This window comes from Schistocerca nitens, chromosome 4 (genome assembly GCF_023898315.1).
Source record: "Schistocerca nitens isolate TAMUIC-IGC-003100 chromosome 4, iqSchNite1.1, whole genome shotgun sequence".
In the NCBI taxonomy this organism is placed as follows: Eukaryota; Metazoa; Arthropoda; class Insecta; order Orthoptera; family Acrididae; genus Schistocerca; species Schistocerca nitens.
The window spans coordinates 295,802,824-295,825,050 of NC_064617.1; the positions used below are offsets into that span (position 1 = coordinate 295,802,824).

Below are 22,227 nucleotides of genomic sequence, written 5' to 3' on the forward strand. Positions count from 1 at the left end.
AGATTCAAAATTTGATATGTGGCTCTCGTGCTCCAAACTAATCACATGGCATTACACTTAACGGTGCAAAACTTGACTGTCAGTTCGACGTCAGCACTTAAGTTTCAATTTTGAGGGACTATGTCAATTATGCATAATGACGCATTCCTGCGAGACTACTGTTATAATAGGCTACAGTAAATATTCTAAATAAATTTGGCTAACTATTCCAGAAGTATTCAAAGGCTGCGAATACTAAGAAAGCTGAAAAACGGTGAGAATTCTAGAAGTCTTTGGTACATACTATATAGCAAGAGGCGTGACAACGTTTCTCCTGTAGCACAGCTGCTAAGTCTCGCAGATAATCTAAGGCTTACGCACATCGACAGACCATACTAAACTTCGTATTTAATGTACCGCCAAGCGGGAAAGTGGGTGAAAGAAACAATAAGCTCATGCAAGACCTCCCGGAAAGTAACGTACAGAAGCGTTAACGCAACGCAAAGCAATGTTTTGCGCAAAAAGAATAATCATGGATACAGGAGGAAGTATGTTACAGGTAATGAGATAGGCAATCTGCCGTTGAAACATGCGACATACAGCTGTGCAAAATGTTAGAGGTAAAAGGAAAGTTTTTTGAAATTATGTTCATCTACATATTCATCTGCATCTATACTCCAGAAGGTACCTTCCGTTTGATGGCGTAGAGCACATCTGGGATCACAGTTTCCACTTTACCTTTTCTATTCGTGAATGGTACGTGGAATGTACGACTGTTGATAAAATTCTGTTCGAGCCTTAATTTCTCTGTTTTCCTCGTCGTGGTTATTTCGCGAGACGTATGACGGCGGAAGTATTATCTTACCCAACTCTTTTTCGAAAGTACACTCTCACAGTGTCTACAGTAAAAGCTCTGCGATAAACAATGCGTCTCTTCCGCTGGAATTTTGTGAGCATTTCCGTAATGGATCTTCTCTGTTCCATCAGATCTACCCGGTAAGGATCCCAGGTTGACGAACAACACTCAAGAATAGGTCGAACAAGCGCCTAGTAAGTTACTTCCATTATGGATGAATTACATTCCCTTAAAATACACTCTATTAATCTCAGCCGGCATCTGCTTTTCCTTACTTTTATGGTCATTCTACTTAAGGTCATTCAGGATATTCCTAGATATTTTACGGTAGATACTGTTTCCAGCAGATTGTCATGAATGGTGTAGTTGTCCAGTAGTTGTCCAGTAGTTGATTTCTCTTCTTATAAGCACGCAGTATGTTGTATTTATTGACGTTCAGGGTCAACTGCCAGAGCCAGCACCATTCAGCAAATTCTGCAGGTGATTCTCAAATCGTTCTGGCGTTGTTACTTTTTTATGGAGAATCATATAATCTGCGAACAAAAAGAGCATCCGACGTTTTCTACTGCATCTTTTATATACATTATAACAACAATGTTCCCGTCACACTTCCTTGGAGTACTTTGAAAATTACCTTTACATCTGTTGAATTTGTTCCTTTAAGAGCGACGTGTAATATTCTATTTTCAATGAAATCCTGAATACAGTCGCGAATCAAGTCCGATACTAGGTACGTTTTTTTTTCCCTTCTCTGAATGGCAGTACGGGACCGTGTCAAATGACTTCCTGAAGTGAAATACGGTATCAACGTGAGCGCACAGTACTAACAAGGGAACCTCCCCATCGCACCCCCCTCAGATTTAGTTATAAGTTGGCACAGTGGATAGGCCTTGAAAAACTGAACACAGATCAATCGAGAAAACAGGAAGAAGTTGTGTGGAACTATGAAAAAAATAAGGAAACTATACGAACTGAGTAGGCCATGCGCAAGATATGCAACATTAAGGATAACGTAAGCTCAGGAGCGCCGTGGTCCCGTGGTTAGCGTGAGCAGCTCCGAAACGAGAGGTTCTTGGTTCAAGTGTTCCCTCGAATGAAAAGTTTACTATCTTTATTTTCGCAAAGTTATGATCCGTCCGTTCGTTCATTGACGTCTCTGTTCACTGTAATAAGTTTAGTGTACGTGTTTTGCGACCGCACCGCAAAACCGTGCGATTAGTAGGCGAAAGGACTTGCCTCTCCAATGGGCACCGAAAACATTTGCTCGCACGGTCATAGGTCAACCGATTCCTCCACAGGAAAACAAGTCTGATATATTCTATACGACACTGGTGACGGCATGTGCGTCACCTGAGAGGAATATGTTGTCGACCCACCTAACTTGTACACTTAGAGAATGGGTAAAAAGATTCTTCTACCTTGCCCGATTTAGGTTTTCTTGTGGATGTGATAATCACTCCCAAAAAAGTGATGAAAACGTAAGAGTTTGTCACATAAACTGCAACAAATTAATGCAACAGTTTCACGGTCGCACAGTTTTCCCTGTGCTCTGTCAAGACATACGTTTTTAACGTTTTCAAATTTTTCCGTGTGTAGACCGTCAAATCCTGCATGTGTCCAAGCAAATCTGAACATGTCCTGGAATTTTGGAGAGCGAAGTTGATCACGTTTGAGTGCATGAACTTTGATAATTGTCTGAAAATAAAAAATTAAAACTTTTCATTTGAGGTAGTATTGAACCATGGACCTTTCGTTCCGTAGCTGCTCACGCTAACCAAGGGACCACGATGCTCCTTACCTCCCAGGTTCCTTAATGTTGCTTATGTTTACGCACGGACTACTCAGTTTGTATATTTTGCTTATTTTTTTCATAGCTCCACACAAGTTCTTCCTGTTTTCTAGATGGATCTGTGTTCAGTTTTTCAAGGCCTATCTACTGTGCCAACTTATGACTAAATCTGAGGGGGGTGCGATGGGGAGGTTCCCTTGTAAGTATCTCATGGAGGAACAGGGCGAACCTAGTTTCGCACGCTTTGTTTACAAAATGCATGTTGATTTTTATAAAGGAGATTTTCGTTCTTCAAAGAAGTCATAATACGTGAGCACAAAACATATTCCGTAATCCTACAACAGGTTGATGTATAGGTCTATAATTTTGTACATCTGTCCTACGGCCCTTCTTCGAAACTGGAATGACATGCACTTTCTTCCCGTTGCTGAGTAGGCTTCGTTACTCCGGCGATCTACGATAAACTGCTACTAGAAGAGGAGCAAGTACTTTCGCATACATTTTGTAAAATCTTATACGTGTATCATTTGATCCTGTTGTCTTTCCACTACTAAGCAATAGTAGCTGATTTTCTATTAATCTATCAATTATCTCAATGTCTGCCATTTCGACGATCTTGTGCGGCGAAGCAATTTCGGAAGATTGAATCAACTATTTCGGTCTTCTCTCTGTGATCTTCCATTTCGGTGACAATATGGTCACAGATTGAATGAATAAAGGATTTCGAACGGGTTACTGATTTTAAGTAACACCAAACTTCTTAGGGTTTTTACTCTTATCGGTTGATAAAATTTTACTTTCTAAGTCATTCAAAGCTTTTCACATTGCTCTCTTTACGCTCATTTTTTAAATATTCTTCCAGTAAATCTTAACCAGGCATCTGCTTTAGCTGCAATTAGTTTTATGTAGTCATTCAACTTTATAAGTCGCTTTTGACTATTACTCGTAGGAATCTTGAGGTTCTTACTGCTTGCCGGCCGAAGTGGCCGTGCGGTTAAAGGCGCTGCAGTCTGGAACCGCAAGACCGCTACGGTCGCAGGTTCGAATCCTGCCTCGGGCATGGATGTTTGTGATGTCCTTAGGTTAGTTAGGTTTAACTAGTTCTAAGTTCTAGGGGACTAATGACCTTAGCAGTTGAGTCCCATAGTGCTCAGAGCCATTTTTTTTTTCTTACTGCTTCCAGAGATTTTTCATCAATAGAGTAACGGAAAAATCGAGCGTATCTTCGCCTGTTTCATTTATTTACGTCCAGCGTCAATTGCAGGTACCTGCATCAATCATCGATCCTCTGCAGATCTTCCTGTATTTCGCTCGTCTTCTGGCGTCGCCGTGTTCCAATGTACTGTACAATGCTATCGTCCACTAACAGTCTCATGAAAGTTGCACTGTTATCCACTAAACTGATTATGTATACTGTGAACGTTAACAGGCATAGAGCACTCTCTCTTTGTTATTCCCAAAATTACTTCTGTATCTGTCGATTTCGTCACGCTAAAAACAACATATTGAGTTCCATCTCCCAAAAAGCCCTGAATCCGGTAACAAATATTACCCGATAACACTCTAAACTCATACTTTCTCGTTGTTCCCTCGTAACTCTTTTATAGACGCCAACTATTTCTTTTATAGGCCAACAACTTGCCGTGTGGGGCCCGGCATCATGGAAAGTGCCAGGCGGTGCGGCCGTGTAACCTTACTCTCTCGCCGGGCTGCTGCGGAGTCGCGCACCGTCTCACACGGGTGCCCGCAGATACTTCTCACGCCGAACACGCTTCCGCGTAACAGGGCCCACCTGCTGGCAGAACACGCCAGGAACTCTGCGTTCAGACTCTGTTGCTACTTCACAGAACAGCACCTCTCTCCTCCGTTCATGTGACGTCACACGGAAGGCGAGACAGAGCAGCGCCTTAGAGGCGGTCCTACACAGGGAACGCAAGCTGTGCAACGCATCCGGGCGCCAGCTCCGGGTTGGAGGGGAGGGACGCCGAAGCTAGAGCGCTCGGTTCATCACTGACATTATTAATTTGTACTCACAGCTACTGTATTTTGCATGTAAATATAGGCAGCAGATCTGTTTTATTTATATGCCAACCTTCTGAAGACTAGTGACTCACTTGTTTAACTGGCTTTCCTTTCGGTCTTTTCAGTAGTTGCACAGACAACAATCGGGATGACTGATTCGGAGTTGTAACATTAGCCAACACTAACTTACTATCCTGGCACGATGAACGACTGAAAGGAAGTGGGAATCTACAACCATTACCTTTCGCGACGGCATGCAGTCTACTGTATGGCTTAATCATGATGGCATGCTCTTGGATAAAGTATTTCGGAGGTAAAAGGAACTAAGCTCTGACGCAGGTTACAGTAATTACGCTGTGATGAAGAGCTTTGAACACAATACATTAGCATGTCGAGCTGCATCAAAGAAGTCTTATGACTCCGTATAACAAGGGCTGGATTAGGTAATCAACGTAGCTTCAAGATGAGCCTGGAACGTCGACGTGGTGTTCATACATCAGTGGAGCATAGGCTAGGGCCGTCTCTTGAGGGTCAAATGACGGCGTGTCTTAATTTCACACGGCCACAACATGAAACTATACGAAACACACTGCACTGGTCTTTGTATGAACGATAGTCTGTTTTTGGTTTGTTAGTTGATTTGCAATATTTTGTGTGTGGGGGTGGGGGAAATACTGGGTTGTTTCTACACCGTGTCGTCATAAAATATTACATTTTGCACGGTTTACTGATTATCCATCTAACGTCCTACACTTCTCCAACAAATGCCACGTGTGATATGTCAAAAACCGCGACTTCAAATAAATAATAACAATAATAAGAATCATAACAAGCAATATATTATATTGATTGCATGTATGCCTGTATGTCAGATTATATGTTCCACACCTTCTAGCCAATGGAACAATTTCAAACAAATTTGGTATAAACATAACTTGCTATCTGGAACAAATCGATTTTGGGTAAGGACTAGTAACCTATCAAAGGTGGGAAGTGTAGCTTACGAGGCAGGAATCCCCAGACTTTATTCATACAGTATCTGACAATGAGAGTACTTAGCAACTGGCAATAAACTTTACACGTAATTTCAAACCTTCACGAAACTTTTTCTCGCTGGAACCCCCCACAAAACGACGAAGGGAAAAAAGTTTACTGCTTATTACTTTTTTGCAGTTTACGCAGCAAAGCTGTCGCATCATGCACGACGTTTAAATTTATTACTTCTTTGAGACTACGTATGTATCCGGACACCTGGCTGAACATGACTTACAAGTTCGTGGCGCCCTCCATTGGTAATGCTGGAATTCAATACGGTATTGGCCCACCCTTAGCCTTGATGACAGCTTCCACTCTCGCAGGTATACGTTCAATCAGGTGCTGGAAGGTTTCTTGGGGAATGACAGCCCATTCTTCGCGGAGTACTGCACTGAGGAGAGATATCGATGACGGTCGGTGTTTCAAAACATCCCAAGGATGTTCTGTAGGATTCAGGTCAGGACGCTGTGCAGGCCACTCCTTTACAAGGATGTTGTCGTGTAACGACTCCGCCACAGGCCGTGCATTATGAACACGTGCTCGATCGTGTTGACAGATGCAATCGCCATCTCCGAATTGTCCTTCAACAGTGGGAAGCAAGAAGGTGCTTAAAACATCAATGTTGGTCTGTGCTGTGATAGTGCCACGCAAAACAACAAGGCGTGCAAGCCCCCTCCATGAAAAACATGACCACACCGTAACACCACCGCCTTCTAATTTTACTGTTGGCACTACACACACCGGCAGATTATGTTCACCGGGCATTCGCCATACCCACACCCTGCCGTCGGATCGCCACATTGTGTACCGTGATTCGTTACTCCGCACAACGGTTTTCCACTATTCAATTGTCCAATGTTTACGCTCCGTACACCAAGCGAGGCGTCGTTTGGCATCTACCGGCGTGATGTGAGGCTTATGAGCATCCGCTCGACCATGAAATCCAAGTTTTCTCACCTCTCGTCTGTCATAGTACGTGCAGTGGATCATAATTCAGTTTGGAATTCCTGTGTGGTGGTCTGGATAGATGTCTGCCTATTACACATTACGACCCTCTTCCACTGTCAGCAGTCTCTGTCAACAAACGAGGTCGGCCTTTATGCTTGTGTGCTGTACGTGTCCCTTCACATTTCCACTTCACTATCACATCGGAAACAGTGGCCCTAGGGATGCTTAAGAGTGTGGAAATCTCGAGTACAGACGTATGTCACAGGTGACACCCAATCACCTGACCACGTTCGAATTCCGTGAGTTCCGCGGAGCACGCCATTCTGCTCTCTCAAGATGTGTATTGACTACGGAGGTCGCTGACATGGAGTACCTGGCAGTAGGTGGCAGCACAATGCACCTAATATGAAAAACTTATGTTTTTGGGGATGTCCGGATACTTTTGATCACACAGTGTAGCTCTATTCGCAACACACTTCGCAGACAATATCCACATATATAGTTGAATTTACATACAAAATTTTGTTGTACTGCACATAGTTCAAGAGATATGACGTCATAAACATTGAGCTGCCTGAAAACGAAACTGTACGGCAAATTCATTACAGATACAAGTAACATACATGTACAAATTTGAGAAACACGTTAAATATCTGTGAAATATACGTGACGTGCGTATGTGGACAAAGTCACGTAACAAGCCCTATACTGACATCAACCGGACTTTGTACACATACTTCTTACTATCTGGAGAGGAGTATTGTGTGGGGGAAGGGGAGAGGGAGAACCAGCAATCTCCTATACGGATACGGGCGATAAAGCGGTGAGAGGGCGGGGGAAGGGGAGGGGGCAGACAAACGGAGGGGGAGGCAGGCAGGCAGACAGACTGACGGACGGAAGAGGACAAAATGGAAAGAGAGAGGGAAAAGGAGGAGTTGGACAGAGAAAGGAAAGAGGAGAACTTGGATAGGGAGTGGGAAGCGACACAGAGCGGGGAGTGGGAGAGATGGGTGGTGGGAGAGGGGAGGAGAAGACTGACATTAATTGTGACACATGAAAAAAACATTATTTCGCAACCTTGTTCGCAATTTTTTTGAAAAGAACTCACCTGATACTGAGTTCGCCAATATATGCTATCGATGACAAGTGGGTCCTAAACTTGGAACTATAAACGAAACTATGTCCCGCCAACGATGAAGACTTTAAAGCCAGATGCAACAAAAATATTGCACACGGCTTTCTCATATTTAATTCTTAATGGAACAAATTTATGGTGGCACTTATTTTGTGCACTTGATCGAAGATGGTTCAATCCTATTTTGTGCATCGCTCTAGAATAAAATAAGTTTCTTCGCAGGAATCAGCATAAACAACAAATATATAAACTCGGTGTGGCTTCCGGAAACAAAATAAAAAAAAAATTCTATCGCACAGCATTTACTTCGCTCTCTTCAGGCTTATCCCCAGTATCAAGGAAAGAGGAAATGAGGTTCGTGTGGTTTTTCTAGTCTTTCGAGAAAGTACTGAGTCAGTGTCACATCGATGATGTCTAACTAGGTTAGCAACTAGATAGAAATATTCTGGCAGAGGGGGCGCAACACGTTAAAGTGGATGGAGAGTCGTCTACAGATGCTGAAATAGTTATCTGGTGCCCCTCATATGGTTGCCATTCATGTTACACATTACAGATAATATTAGTCGCCAATGCAAACATTTGACAGAAGACGGCAGCATCTACGAGGAAATATACCACCACATGGTAAAAAGTCCGGTAATATCCAGTCGATAAAATATCAGCCAGGTGAGAAGACTGGCAACTGTAGTAACAAGCGTCTATTGTTGGGTAGGATACTGGAAAACTGCAGTTTGTCCACGGTCCACGTAAGAGAGAGCATACAAAACGCTAGTATGGCCCATACTTTTAATACCTCTGAAGTGTACGGGACCGACATCAGGTCGCATTAAAATGTGAGAGACAGCCAATGTACACAAAGAAGGGTTATGTGAAGGGTCACAGGCTTGCTGAATCGGCGAAAGAGTGTAAGGAAATGTTGAAAGAATCTAAACTGACACACGCTAGGTGAAAGATTGCACTTATCAGTAACTATTGCATCAAAAACGGTCTTTCAGGACAAAGTACAAATACAAATTCTGGAGCCTTCCCTACACGTATCTATCCCATACAGACTGAGAAGATAAAATTGGGTAACCGTTCGTATGGAGGCGTGTAGTAAGTCGTACGTTTCATGCTTCATCAGTGAACACTTAATTCCCATTCAAATCGCGCAACCTCACTTGGTCGATGACGATATGAACATATACTCGACCTTAGCTCCCTTCAAGAGGGTTTATATACAGTGAACCTAATACGTCATCGTCTGGAGTGAATGCTTCCGACAGAACAAACGAACCTCACATTTTATAGAATCAAGCAAGGAAGATTAGGGTTTAACGTCACGTCGATGGCAAGGTCATTAGAGACGGAGTCCTAACTCTGATTGGGTGCCCTTTGAAAGGAATTATCCCGGCATTCACCGTAATTTAACTTCGAGAAATCTACATGACCTGTCAGGGATCTGAACCGACGTTCTCCCTAAAAAAGAGACCAGTGACTTACCACTGTGTCACACGTAAAAAGTTTGTTCAGTAATAAGCGGCCTCTACTGACATAGTCAAGCAGAATCTGACATAAAACTGAGAATGGTCTATAAATTGTCTCACACGCTGCTTCACGACACACGAGTTTCCGAAGACTGACACAGAGGTGTTTAGTCTGATGCTTCCAACAAAACGCTATGCGCAGTTAAAAGGGAATGGTTCAAATGGGTCTGAGCACTATGGGACTTAACTTCTGAGGTCATCAGTCCCCTAGAACTTAGAACTACTTAAACCTAACTAACCTAAGGACATCACACACATCCATGCCCGAGACAGGATTCGAACCTGCGACCGTAGCGGTCGCGCGGTTCCAGACCGAAGCGCCTAGAACCGTTCGGCCACTCCGGCCGGCAAAACGGAATGTTTGCAACCTCTGAAGTAGAAAAGAATTGGGACTCGCCTATGCACTTAACCTTGCGGTACACCAGAAACAACAGTAACCTAACGGTAAACTGGCCAGCAACGTAGGCCACGTGGACATGAACGGCAAACACAGAACTGGCGTATGTTTCAACTTGTATACGGAAGTAGCGATTATCGGCGTTGTTAAAACGAATGGTCTGCTGTTGCTGCTTGTCGCGACAACATGTAAATGCCAGCCAGCTGTCACTACTGTCGTGCTCACGTAGTAAAACTAGGAACGAGTTGCATCAGACTCTACTTATCCGGCTTAATAAATGGCGTTACACAGAACATAGGTTTCTGTTTTCTATTGGTGTGAATCAGGGGCGTAAATGCGAATGATTTTGGAATTAATGTGAGGAGTGTGTTACAATGCAACACCGCAGTGAACACTGCGAACTCACTGGAAATAAAGTAAACTGTGTCAACTATCAAATACTAGTAATAAATTATTACTTAACTGAGACACTCTTGCAGCAGGCACATTATAGCGAATTCTGATATTGTTCTAGAGTTTAAAAGTATGTAGGAAATGTTCAAAGATCTTAAGCAGAAAGTGTCGCTACCGTTATTTTTGAAAATACCGCCGACTTATACAGAGGTGAATACGGGGAACCATTTTATTTTGTTTCATATGGTTTATGGCATCGTATTCTGATACTGAAGTTGGTTTACTTATTTATTATGTTTAACCGCGAGCCTCATTCTTGTCTAGAGCCGCATAAATGCAGCACTGGTACATCCTCTGCCATGAAAATCGCTGTAAATATCACAAAATATTTAAGTCGAATTTCCAGCTACCAATCGTTCAATAAGACAGAAATGCCATCTGTCCTTTGACTCCATGCTCAACTACCGTATCCATTTTCGCTCATGTTCTATTCGAACATAACCTTTATGCAGAAAACCTGTCAATTTTAGATCGAAGCTGGAGAAAGCATTTTTACGGATACTAAAAATAATTAAGCAGTATAGAGGAATTCCACAGATTATTTGCTTTTCTCTCTTTGAAAGTAACAGAAATGTAGGTCCTTGCTATGTCCCGCCTTCATTTCGTTGCGCCAACTATTTCGATACCTCTTTCTCGAATTTAGACTTTGACGGCCACAATTTAGCGGAGGAAACAGAACTGGAAGTAAGTAATCGAATAAAATATTCAAACGATGACCAAGAGCATTTTAAATATGCAGCCTAAGTGGGGATCTATTCGTCTACTTGTATGCGAACCAGATTAATTTATGTAGATCTACATCCTGTGTGTGTACTGATAACTCGCTGGTAAGGCTGTGTAGTCGAAAATGGAAGAGGGACACAATCTAACAATAATTGCCGCAGAAACGTCCGCGGAGCCTTTCCGGAGACTATGACAATATCGAAAGAATTTTTTTTTTTCTTTCTCCTATCGCTCTGAATTCTTCCTTTCCCACCTGTAAATACGATCCCAATACATCCAAGAAACAAAGCCACACGACCAGACTACAGTATGTATCGCTTTTTTGAAGATTTCATCATCAATTTTCGTTCTCTTAACGCAATAATTGTAAAACATGTATATTTCCTGCATGCACCAAGAGTTTATGCTCCGAAAGTACTGTTGCAAATTTAGTCAGCGATGATGTACACCTTGGCAACAACGTTAGAGGATAGGACAGGATAGCCCTAACCATTCGAATGAAGCACTGCTCCATACCCAGACGCTAATCAGGATTCAAAACCTCCTTTAAGTCATTTCGATAATTTTGTCGTTTAAAACAAAGGATTAGTAATACTTAGTCTCAGACAGATTCAAATTCGATGCAGAACTACACGTCTCCATAGCTGCTGTGCAAATTACTGAGTTACAACAAGCTATCAAAAATCAGTAGTATTACGCCACTGATCGCAACTTATTACGAGTGATTGGCAGAATTAGTAATTTAGTCCAAGAAATTGAGGCAAATGGAAACGACGTCCAGAAACACAGGGCACTGCCACATATTCGAAGTTGAGATACTCACCACAGCGAGCTGTCTGCACGTCCCGCGATGCGGGTCAGCAAATTGGATCTGAAACACAAACGTAAGTGTATATAGCACAATCGTCCGACACAATCGGCACACACAGACGTCTCCGCGTTCAGTCATAACGTAACTACATCAACACAATTACGACCGCACTTCACGCGCAATAACATGTGTAAGACCGAAAAAAACAATTAATTTAATTGTATCTTTCAACTAATTTTATCGTTTCTCTCCAACTTACTACTCTCGTCCATGATATTGTTAGGCAATGTCTCGTTCCCTGTGTAACTAATCATTAACCTGCAAGCGTAACACTAACATACCACACTCCTAAATAGGCCGAGTCACCTAACTACTCGTTTATTTCGGGAATGCTTGCAAATATCTAAACTTGATTTTCGGTAATTGTTACAGTGTTCGGTTAATATTTTTAGAGCTGGTATCAACTGAGATATTGAAGTAAGTACATTTATTTTAATGGAACGGTTTACTTTTTAAAACTGCATTCGACAGCTCTTGAGAAGAAGAATACAGTGATATAGCGTTCGATAGCGTTGACGCGAAACCTTTCGTAAGCAAGACTGGAGAAATGTCCTAGAATGTGAGAGTACAGTGGCCGGAAACGGCATTTGCGATGCAGACACTGCCAAATAGGGGTCTCGGACCACGCTGCGTAGTTGTATACCGCAAGGTAGGTCTGCGCTACGATAATACGTCTCTATTTGCCCTTTAACCAACCTAAGACCTAGGTGCAGGTTCACCTACGAATGTTGTACGGAAATACGACGTAGGCTAGAAGTTGGCGTATCACTAAAGGCTTACGAAAACTATTTCACATTTGTGTATCCCCCAAGATTTACGTGAGATATGCTGCAAAAAGCAACTCCTGTATTAAATATCTATATGTTAGAAGGCAGATTTAATCTATCTTTACCTGTACGTGGCCCGGTGCTTTGTGCTTCTTGGAGGTGAACTATATGCTGTCTGGCAACTGTTTTTGTCGACACTGCTCTTCACTGTATCATATGTGTTATGCTGATTGAGCTAAACATTTTATTAAAAATATTTTGGGGACCACCCGTACACAGAAAAAAAATTCTTTTTAACGAAATGTCGTTTCATGCTGCACGTAAGCGCGTAATGACAGTGTTACCAGCTACGTGCAATACACGCTGTCGACTTCTTTGACATTGAAATACAATTTCGTACACACGTAAATGAAACAAACAATTTACCAACAATGATTTTGTAACATCTACGTCTACATCCATACTCCGCAAGCCACCTGACGGTGTGTACCTCTATCGGTTCTCCCTTCTATTCCAGTCTCGTATTATTCGTGGAAAGAAAGATTGTCGGTATGCCTCTGTGTGAGCTCTAATCTCTCTGATTTTATCCTCATGGTTCTTTCGCGATATATACGTAGGAGGGAGCAATATACTGCTTGACTCCTCGGTGAAGGTATGTTCTCGAAACTTTAACAAAAGCCCGTACCGAGCTACTGAGCGTCTCTCCTGCATAGCCTTCCACTGGAGTTTATTTATTATCTCCGTAACGCTTTCGCGATTACTAAATGATCCTGTAACGAAGCGCGCTGCTCTCCGTTGGATCTTCTCTATCTCTTCTACCAACCCTATCTGGTACGGATCCCACACTGCTGAGCAGTATTCAAGCAGTGGGCGAACAAGAGTACTGTAACGTACTTCCTTTGTTTTCGGATTGCATTTCCTTAGGATTCTTCCAATGAATCTCAGTCCGGCATCTGCTTTACCGACGATCAACTTCATATGATCATTCCATTTTAAATCACTCCTAATGCGTACTCCAGATAATTTATGGAATTAACTGCTTCCAGTTGCTGACCTGCTATATTGTAGCTAAATAATATGGGATCTTTCAAATCACATAATATAAATTTTGTCTTACAAATTATCCTTTATTTAACCATGTGTTCAACTGTTGACCATGTACTGAAAGGCATATTTACCGCCGTTCGAAAGAACCATGAACAGATGTAGCCAGAGTGGATGATACTGTAGAACATGCACTGGCGATTCGACGACACGTGCCGTCTGACGCAGTTGGGGCTGCTTCGTGTACTTCATCCTAGGGTGCTCCCTAAAGAAAGAAATCGAGAGGAGTCAAATCGGGGACCTCGCAGACCATTTGACAAAAGAATTTCGGCACATCAAACGTCCAGGAAGGTTCATTCAGTATTTGCGTTTCAACACGGGACGAGGGAGCACGACAACCGTCGTGTTGCAGCCACATGGACTGCCGATTATACAGTGGTGCATCTAGAAGAACCGACAGAGTGTCCATTTTCAGGTCTCACAATGTAATTTCCTATAATCATACGTTTACGCTCCACGACCGCTGATGTTACAACTGAAGAAACCAGAGTGGATTTTCGACTACCCAGTAGCGCATGTTATGCAAATTTATATTAGCGTGGTTAGTAAACGTTGCTTCATCCCCGACATAATTCTGTACGACGCTCGATATCACGGTCGTCGAGTTCCTGATATGGTGACAGATGATAGAGATGGACGTTCTGTCGATACAGGATGCGAATGACACTCGTCTGGCAGATTCCACATTCCTTCACAAATTGTCTCGTCCCACTGTCAGATTCATTAGCGTCGTAGCCAGAACAGCTTCTTCGTCGTCCTGTCAGTTGCAGTCTCCTTTCTTGTTCTCTTTTTGACGTTCAAGCAACCTGTCCGTACTAGCGTCCAAATAATTCGTTCAACTGCCTGGCGCGTCGGACACTGGCGATCCGGATAGATAGGCCTATACCGCTGTACTGTTTCTATGGCATTTCTTTTACAGTCACCATATAAAAGCAGTATATCCATCTTCTCCTCACTGGTGTATATGTCTGCACGCAAATAAAGTTGACATGACCGGCCTGCGGTGCAAATGTCTTGATATTCTGATACAGCGTAGCACGAGAGCTCTGCTTTTTTATGTTTGGCCGCTAATGCCGATTCCGGCCACCGTGCTCTCAAATTGGAGGAGATTTCTAAAAAAAAAATTTACGACGTTATCGCAACTGCGCAGATTATCTCGGCACGCATAGCGGCGGATCCACACTCCCATCGAGCGCCACGGGAGGGAGGGAGAGGTGTGTGTGTGTGTGTGTGTGTGTGTGTGTGTGTGTGTGTGTGTGAGAGAGAGAGAGAGAGAGAGAGAGAGAGAGAGAGAGAGAGAGAGAGAGGGGGACGTAAGAGGAGGGGTGGCACTCCAGATTAAAGTATGACTCCGGTATCGTTGTAAGAAATGAGAAATGTTGTAGAATTAGATGTATAGGGGGGCAGGGTAACAGTTTGTTAGCCTCGTCCCTCTCCGTCCCCCCCCCCCCCCATCAAATTTTACTTAACGTCACAGCATTTTTAACGTGTTACATATGCCTATGATTTTTAAGAACAACATTTATAAATTGTCATAATTACTAATAAAAATGTTTGACTACAATACCACAGATAAAACATCTAATAACGGTAAAACTTCCTAAGAAACTACAATTTTGAGAAATATAGCATTTGCCCTAAAATTTGCTAAGCACATGTATCCTACAACTGATTTAAGAACACTGACAGCAATAAACTCGCACAAATTTGATATCATGGTGTGCACAATATAAAATATTAGTATGCACTCACCATTATGAGTATTTCATTTGGCACTATGATTGTCAACTCAGGTTTGCAAACTACGGCTATGTAAGTACTGTGAATGATATCTGTTGGGGGGTGGGGGTGGGGGAGCTCTTTTTAGCTTTCTGTCCTGCGTTAAATCCCAACGGTTTGCCAGTTCCACCTGTGGACTCCAGAACTGTATCGAATTTATTGTTAACAACAGGTACGGTCGGCCTGTGGCTGTGCGCTTGCCCCTGGCAGTAATCTTCTTCGCCGGAATCAGGTTGCAAGCCTATACAAGTAGACTAGCCATCACACAAAGCAACTGAAAAACTATCCCGTGTTAAACACAGCTTGCGATTTTTGAGAATCTAGGTTTTCAAGTTACTTTATCCTGCACAAGTTAGCTGAGAAATTTTGAAATTAGTGTATGTAAAAACTAGCTGTACCCGACCACACCCTGCTGTGGTTCACTCTGCTTGAAGTGGAAAAGAAAGGAAAGAGAAACTATACGTTTCTAATATCAATTGGACATATTCCTTGTTTTCTCTCCCCGTCTCTGTCCATCCTCCCCCCCCCCCTTTTCTCTTCCTTTGTCCATGTCCTCTTCATTCGGCCCCCTCTACCCCCTCCCTCCCACCTATCTCTCTCTCTCCCCTCCTGACACCTCTCTCAATCCATCAAAACCTCCCCCCTTTCCTACACCACCACTTGGTCCCCCTGTATGCCTATCTCCTCCTTCCCGGTTTCTGTCCATTTCCTTCCACCCCTCTTTCATCCCCCCCCTTCTCTCTCTCTCTCTCTCTCTCTCTCTCTCTCTCTCTCTCTCTCTCTGACCTTGAGTCTTGTTTACAGTTACTATAAATTCAAATTTCATAGTAGCATTCTGATCATAAACCAAAATCCCACAAATATAACTTCCCTGCTGCTAACAACGTTTCACTATTGTATATTTTATATATGTATTTATACATTAGAAAGTATACAGTCTGTGGCCGTACACTACCGTGGCTTTGAAACGCGAGCAGGCGCGCCACAGTCCAACAATTCACTCATCAATCCAATTATGAAAAACAACTACCGGAAAGTAGCCACATAACCAAGGCCCTCCTCACCAACATGAGTACATCCGTTCTCCTGATGTCACGGGCACAACGCTAGTATGAAAAATGTCGCCTAGACTGATGAGTTGGTACATGCCAGTGACGACTACGTCAAAAACCACTCGAGGCGAAGAGCCTCGCTTGCACATGGAGCACGATTCGCGCAGATGGAACTCTTCTCGTATACGTTTAAAGGGAATGAAACTGAACGCTCGATATGTCAACCATTATTCTTCAACAGCAAATGTTACATGAAGGTATTGTACGAATACGCGTATCACACGGACCTCGAGGCATGTACTCAAAGTGGGGCGTTCCTACCCTGCACAATGGGTCTGAACTCCCGCTTTCAGAAAGTGTGTTAAGGCATTGCGGACTCGTATTCGGAAGGACTGCGGCTCAGAGCCCCGTCGACCGATCCACTTTACGTTTTCCATGGTCTTCCTAAATCGCTTACAACAAATGCTGGGACGGTTCATTTCAAAAGGCATGCCCGATTTCCTTCCTAGTTGTTATACAATCTGAGCTTGTCTACCGGCTTCGTCATCGACCGGACGTTTAGCACTGATCTTCCCTTCCTTACTACTCTAAGGGAATTTTTATGAAATATAGAAACAAAGTTTTTTTTCGTACTTAACAGAAACGAAAAGTTATTTTGAAAGAAGCAGCTAAGCATGAATACCCATGTTAAAATAAAAGCTGCTTGTGAAATTCACGTGCTTGTAGACCTACATTTTACTGTTATGAAAATGCTTCCCCCACCCCCTTCGTCCCTGAAGAAGAAGAAGAAGAAGAAGAAGAAGAAGAAATGAAATAATTTGAGAAAAATCAATTTCACGTAGTCTATCATTTTCTGTTTGCCATTACTGCCGCAGTAGATAATTCATAGCTTACTGTAGAATATAAAAGTTTTTCTAACAGTTTTAGTCTTAAAAAACGCTCAGCTTTTGCAACACTCACAAGTGCTATTACACACATCAGAAGGGCTGTACACACACGTCAGGATAAATCTATACCAGTCAGTTATGTTATTCTAACAATAATAACTCTGCTGATGCTTGGCTATCAGACGGGTTTGATATTTGTTCTTCATTTAAAATTATACATATGAACTGTGCTGCAAACTGGGTAAATTTCGTCCAGGAATGTCACTACCATAAGTGTTTTTTGTTTAAGATGTGTGCCACAGGCGCTACGTAAGTACAAAGGTTTTTTTTCCTTTGCATGCGTCTATGACTTACTTCAATCCTTGAAACCACATACTTAGTTGCGAATAGATGTGTGAATCATTAGACAAGAAAGTATGTTACTAGCCATCAGAGAATCGTCTTTGTGCGCCTCGTCGTAGTGTTTTCGTTTTGCTGTTTCTCTCCGGTCGTTGGGAATTTACACTCGATTCTCCCTCTTCCATACTCAAAGTCTGTCAAGCAGTTTCTCTGTGCTGCTTTTCTAGTAAACATCGACACGATTCTCTTCTATGCATTATTACATCGAGACAGAACTACATCGACACAACCCCTCATTTCCTGTATCTTCCACTTTAATTTCCCATTTTAGATATCTTTTGTTTTTAATTTCTTTCTTTCGGGCGCCACAGGGTCCTTACACTCGGACGCTCCGGGGTTTTGTCCCGGTTGCCCCCGCCTACTTACGCCCCCTGATGAGCACCCTGTGTTCGCCTACAACATCTAACAAGAGGTCTGTGCTTTCAGCACAACGCGTCCCTCAAACTGCGTCACAAAGGCGTGAGGAACACTTGCAGAACACGAGGATTTTGAGTGACTTTCAAGATGTACTGACTTCAATTCTACTGAGCATATCAGGGACGCAAATGGATGTAACGTGCCATTGCTGCTCTCAACTTCGTGCTAACACTGAGTTGTGGCTGATGATTGAGCTTCATGTGGTTCGTGGAAACCATGCCACGACGGGTCTCCGCATATATCCATCATTGGTGAGAAAGGAGATGGTGCTACACGCTAAAAGATAGAAGCCCTCACGGAACTGTAGATGTGATGGCGGGTATTGAGTCATACCTGGATACAGCAGACGTTGAGGCGAATGACAAATTTCCGATTTTGCATCCAAGTTCTAGATTTAATCTTCCAGCAAGATTCAAAACAGTGCACGCTCCACTGTAGAGTGGAATATTGAACTACATTTTGCCCGCTGACACGGCACTCTATGCCAAGCGCTCTCAATGCACAATTAAAAATTCGCTGTCACCGGCGCGTGACTTCGCATGCTTGTTGGTGTTGATACTTAGTTTCAGATCTGCCAAGCAGAAAATACAGAAACGGCGGTATCATGGAGGCCAGCAGTTGCGGCTGACTGGCGACAGCCAAGGCCGTTTAAAATTCGCCTGGCTGGCCTCCAGCGACCGAGTGGTCCCAAGTACCGTATCGAAGGGGCACCAGTTAGTCGACTGCAACCTAACTGAACTTAGCAACAACTTTTTGTCTACACAAGTTAACGCACCAATTTTGAAATTTTTATACCATTATAAAGAATATTTCATGAAGGGTGAAACAATTCAGCACCTTCATAAATCCACAATTATGCATGTAACACAGCTTGCAAAAAATTATCAAAATAAAAATAGCTCAGAGACGCAAACACTGCAGGGTCTAAATTAAAAAAGAAAATACCATCATCGACTTCCATGCACTTATCTCTCCTTAATGCGTACAGGTCGGTCTTCGGCCGAAGCACTGGCCTACTTTTATTAAAGCTACAATACTCCCATTGCGAATTATGAATTCACTTAACGAGCTTTCTTTTCATTGAAGAATTTGATTTTCATTCATATACATAAATAATCCAATGGAACATGTTGCGGCTACCACCTTAGCTCACGCATCGCTTAAGGCCTACACGTAACTCGGTCTGCGACCTCGAGACGCGTCGGGCAGGCCGCGTCGTGGAAATGCGTGTTGTTGCATCGTGTCGGTCACACCGAGGACGGTCTTGCCGCCGCGGCGTCTGGCCAGCCGTCGCGGGAAGCGCCAGTCTGTCTCAAAACAGAGATTCGCCGCTGCTGTCGGCGGCTGGGAGCGTCTCCAGGGGCATTTTTTTTTTTTTTTTTTTTGCTGCGTTGTCACATTTTTGGCTAAAAGCAGCAGCGGGAGGCACATCTGTCGTATCGGTGAACATGCAATGCACTCACAGGTAATGATGGAAACAGAAAAACGTATCGAGCAGATGAAGTACAACTTCTTGTATGATACAGGCGATGCAGATTACAAGAACATTTTGAAGAAGGTCGAAGCATAGAGCGAGCTTATAAACTGGTTAAAATTGCTAATATTAAATTTTTAATGTTTACACATGCAGTATGTTACGTAAAATGAGATACAGTGCAGTATTAAGTACTGGAAATCAATTAGTGATATTACATCTTGAAGCATCTGAAAGATATTGGAGAAAGTATGTATGCACCATGTGATCAAAACGGAAAGCAACAAGTAGAATTTCATATGAGCCAATTATGTGTCTCATTCAAACGAAAATTGTCTAGCTTCACATGGTATTGCTGATGTCATTTCCATGCTTGCTTCTAATACTATCAACCTAAGATGTTATTAGGTACATTTGTTTTATAGGGTACAACGTACAGTTCTTGGCTATGTGACAGTTGTTGGCAGTTCATCCTTTGCTTATTTTATTGTATACTGGGTGCTCTAAGGAAAGTATTTGTTATAATGTTGCCTAAACTGTTTGATGTTTTTTCCCTCCAATTTTCCATTATTGGTAACTGTGAATATTACAATATTGTTGATGCCTGTAGCTAGCAATTTCTAAATGTTTTCGTAAGGACCGTCGATCACGTAATCGGGAAGTACCTGAATGAAATTTAATAAAATTCATTTATGTGGCCTATAATTATTACTAGAGATTTTTTCAATTAATTTTGTAACCTTCAAGTTTTTAATCTCTAATAAATCTCAGACTGCTGGGTGCCAACAACTGTAATCACATTTTCCTTCTTTCTACTTCTTGGCAACACATGCCAACTACTAGATGTGTATGGTTTGTATTAAGTTTTCTGCATGTGCTTTCCGTCACCTCAAAAAGCATTTTTATATATTTGAAATTAAATTTTCTTCTACCATTGCAGTTGTTGACATGGCACTGAAGATGTGCATGATAGTCTTTAAACAAAAGCTGCGGGCAAGAAGTACAACATCCCACGAGCGGCAATGCCGTTTCATAAGAAACGGCATGTTATAAAAACAAAGCGAGGACCACAGCCAATCTTTTCAGGAAAGGAAGAGGACATACTGGAGAAATGTATAATCGACAGCAGCAATAAGGATTTTGCCAGACGTGCGCAAGACATCTTCCACAACGCGTAGGAGATTCTGCTCGTAGGAATGAACGAGAGGGAAAATCCTTTCAAATACAGAACACTGAGTCTGATGATATCCAGGGTTTGTTCAGAGACACCAGACGTAACGTATACAACTTGTGAAGGTATGACAGCAGCTAGTAGGTATATGAGAAGGATATTCGTATTTGTGCACACAAATTAGTTAATGCCTTAAAGATGACAAGTCATTTCGATGTATTACCGGATCCAACAAGAGAATTTAATGGTGATGAGACGTCTGTTTTAGTAAATCAACAAGCAGTAAAGTTCTGGGACCAAAGGGGGGCTAAAATGTGTATGAAACCGAAAGAGGAAAGAGTAAGACTTCAGTTATATTTTCCTTCTCTGCATCATGACTGATGGTCCCACCAATGGTAATTTTTCCATATCAAAGGATTCCTGCGTATGTCCTGCTTCAGATTCATGAGTTATTAGTCGTAGCGAGAGTGGCTGGATGGGAGTCGAAGTCTTCTATGAGTATACTGGCAACATTTGCCCCATTATCAAAAACAACAATCACGAAACTCCAATAATAGTTTATGCTGACGGTCATAAGAGTCACCTAACGTGGCACATGTTTTGTGCACCCAGCTTGATACTGTAGTTATGTATCCTAATCCCTCCCGCATTAGACAACCTGCAGACGTAGCAGCATTTAGGCCAGTTAAAAAGGGATGGAGGAGTTGTTGAAAGGGGACTAATCATCCGGAAAAAGATATAAGGATCAGTTCTGTCCCCTCTTGAAAGCTTTCTTAGGCGAACTTGTGAAACCAGCGGCCCTAAAGAGTGGTTGTCAGGTCTGTCATCTAGTCCCTTGGAATAGAGACGCATTGGATTTCACAAAATGTCTTGGCAGTTCATATGTTGGACGTGTGACGACAAAAGCAAGTGACATGGGCGAAAGACGCCAATCAGATTTTGAAAATTTCAGTAGTATGGTTGGAAATGAGGTACTACAAAAGTTTGCCAACATATAAATGTGCAGAGGAACATAAAAATTAATTTTACATTCTCTTCCGTATGTGAAATGAAGTATTTAGTAAAAGTTTCCCACAAACTGTATCAGCTACAATTCAAGATGGACTAGCAACTGATCAACAGAAGCAGCCATCTATCAGCACTGCTAATGAAACCACCATCGTCCTCGGGACTCCTGATACAGCTCCAAGCGAAGTAATCCAGAGTCCATCTCTGTCTTGTATAGACAGAGGGGAAGAGGATGATAACGTCGAACAGTGCAGCTGGAAGAGAAGCCGCCACTTGGCCAGGAGGTGTAAATTCTGAGACAATAGGAGCTGGCTCTACGCCAACTCAAGCAATCAACTGGTGAAGCGCAAATTGTTTGATACTCGTGAAAAGTATAAGTACTCTCAACAATTACGTGAAATTTTGGCGTGGCCTGAATCACCTATGAGGAAAGGA

General features: G+C 42.6%; 1 protein-coding gene across 1 annotated transcript in view; it reads right to left on the reverse strand.

Moving 5' to 3' along the window:
- LOC126251393 (dnaJ homolog subfamily B member 6-like) overlaps window positions 1-22,227 on the reverse strand; it is a 334,943-nt gene that overhangs the window by 170,061 nt on the left and 142,655 nt on the right. Inside the window, exon 2 of the mRNA XM_049951789.1 lies at window positions 11,687-11,734. The gene's annotated coding sequence lies outside the window, so the exon portion shown is untranslated. The remainder of the gene's footprint in view (window positions 1-11,686; window positions 11,735-22,227) is intronic.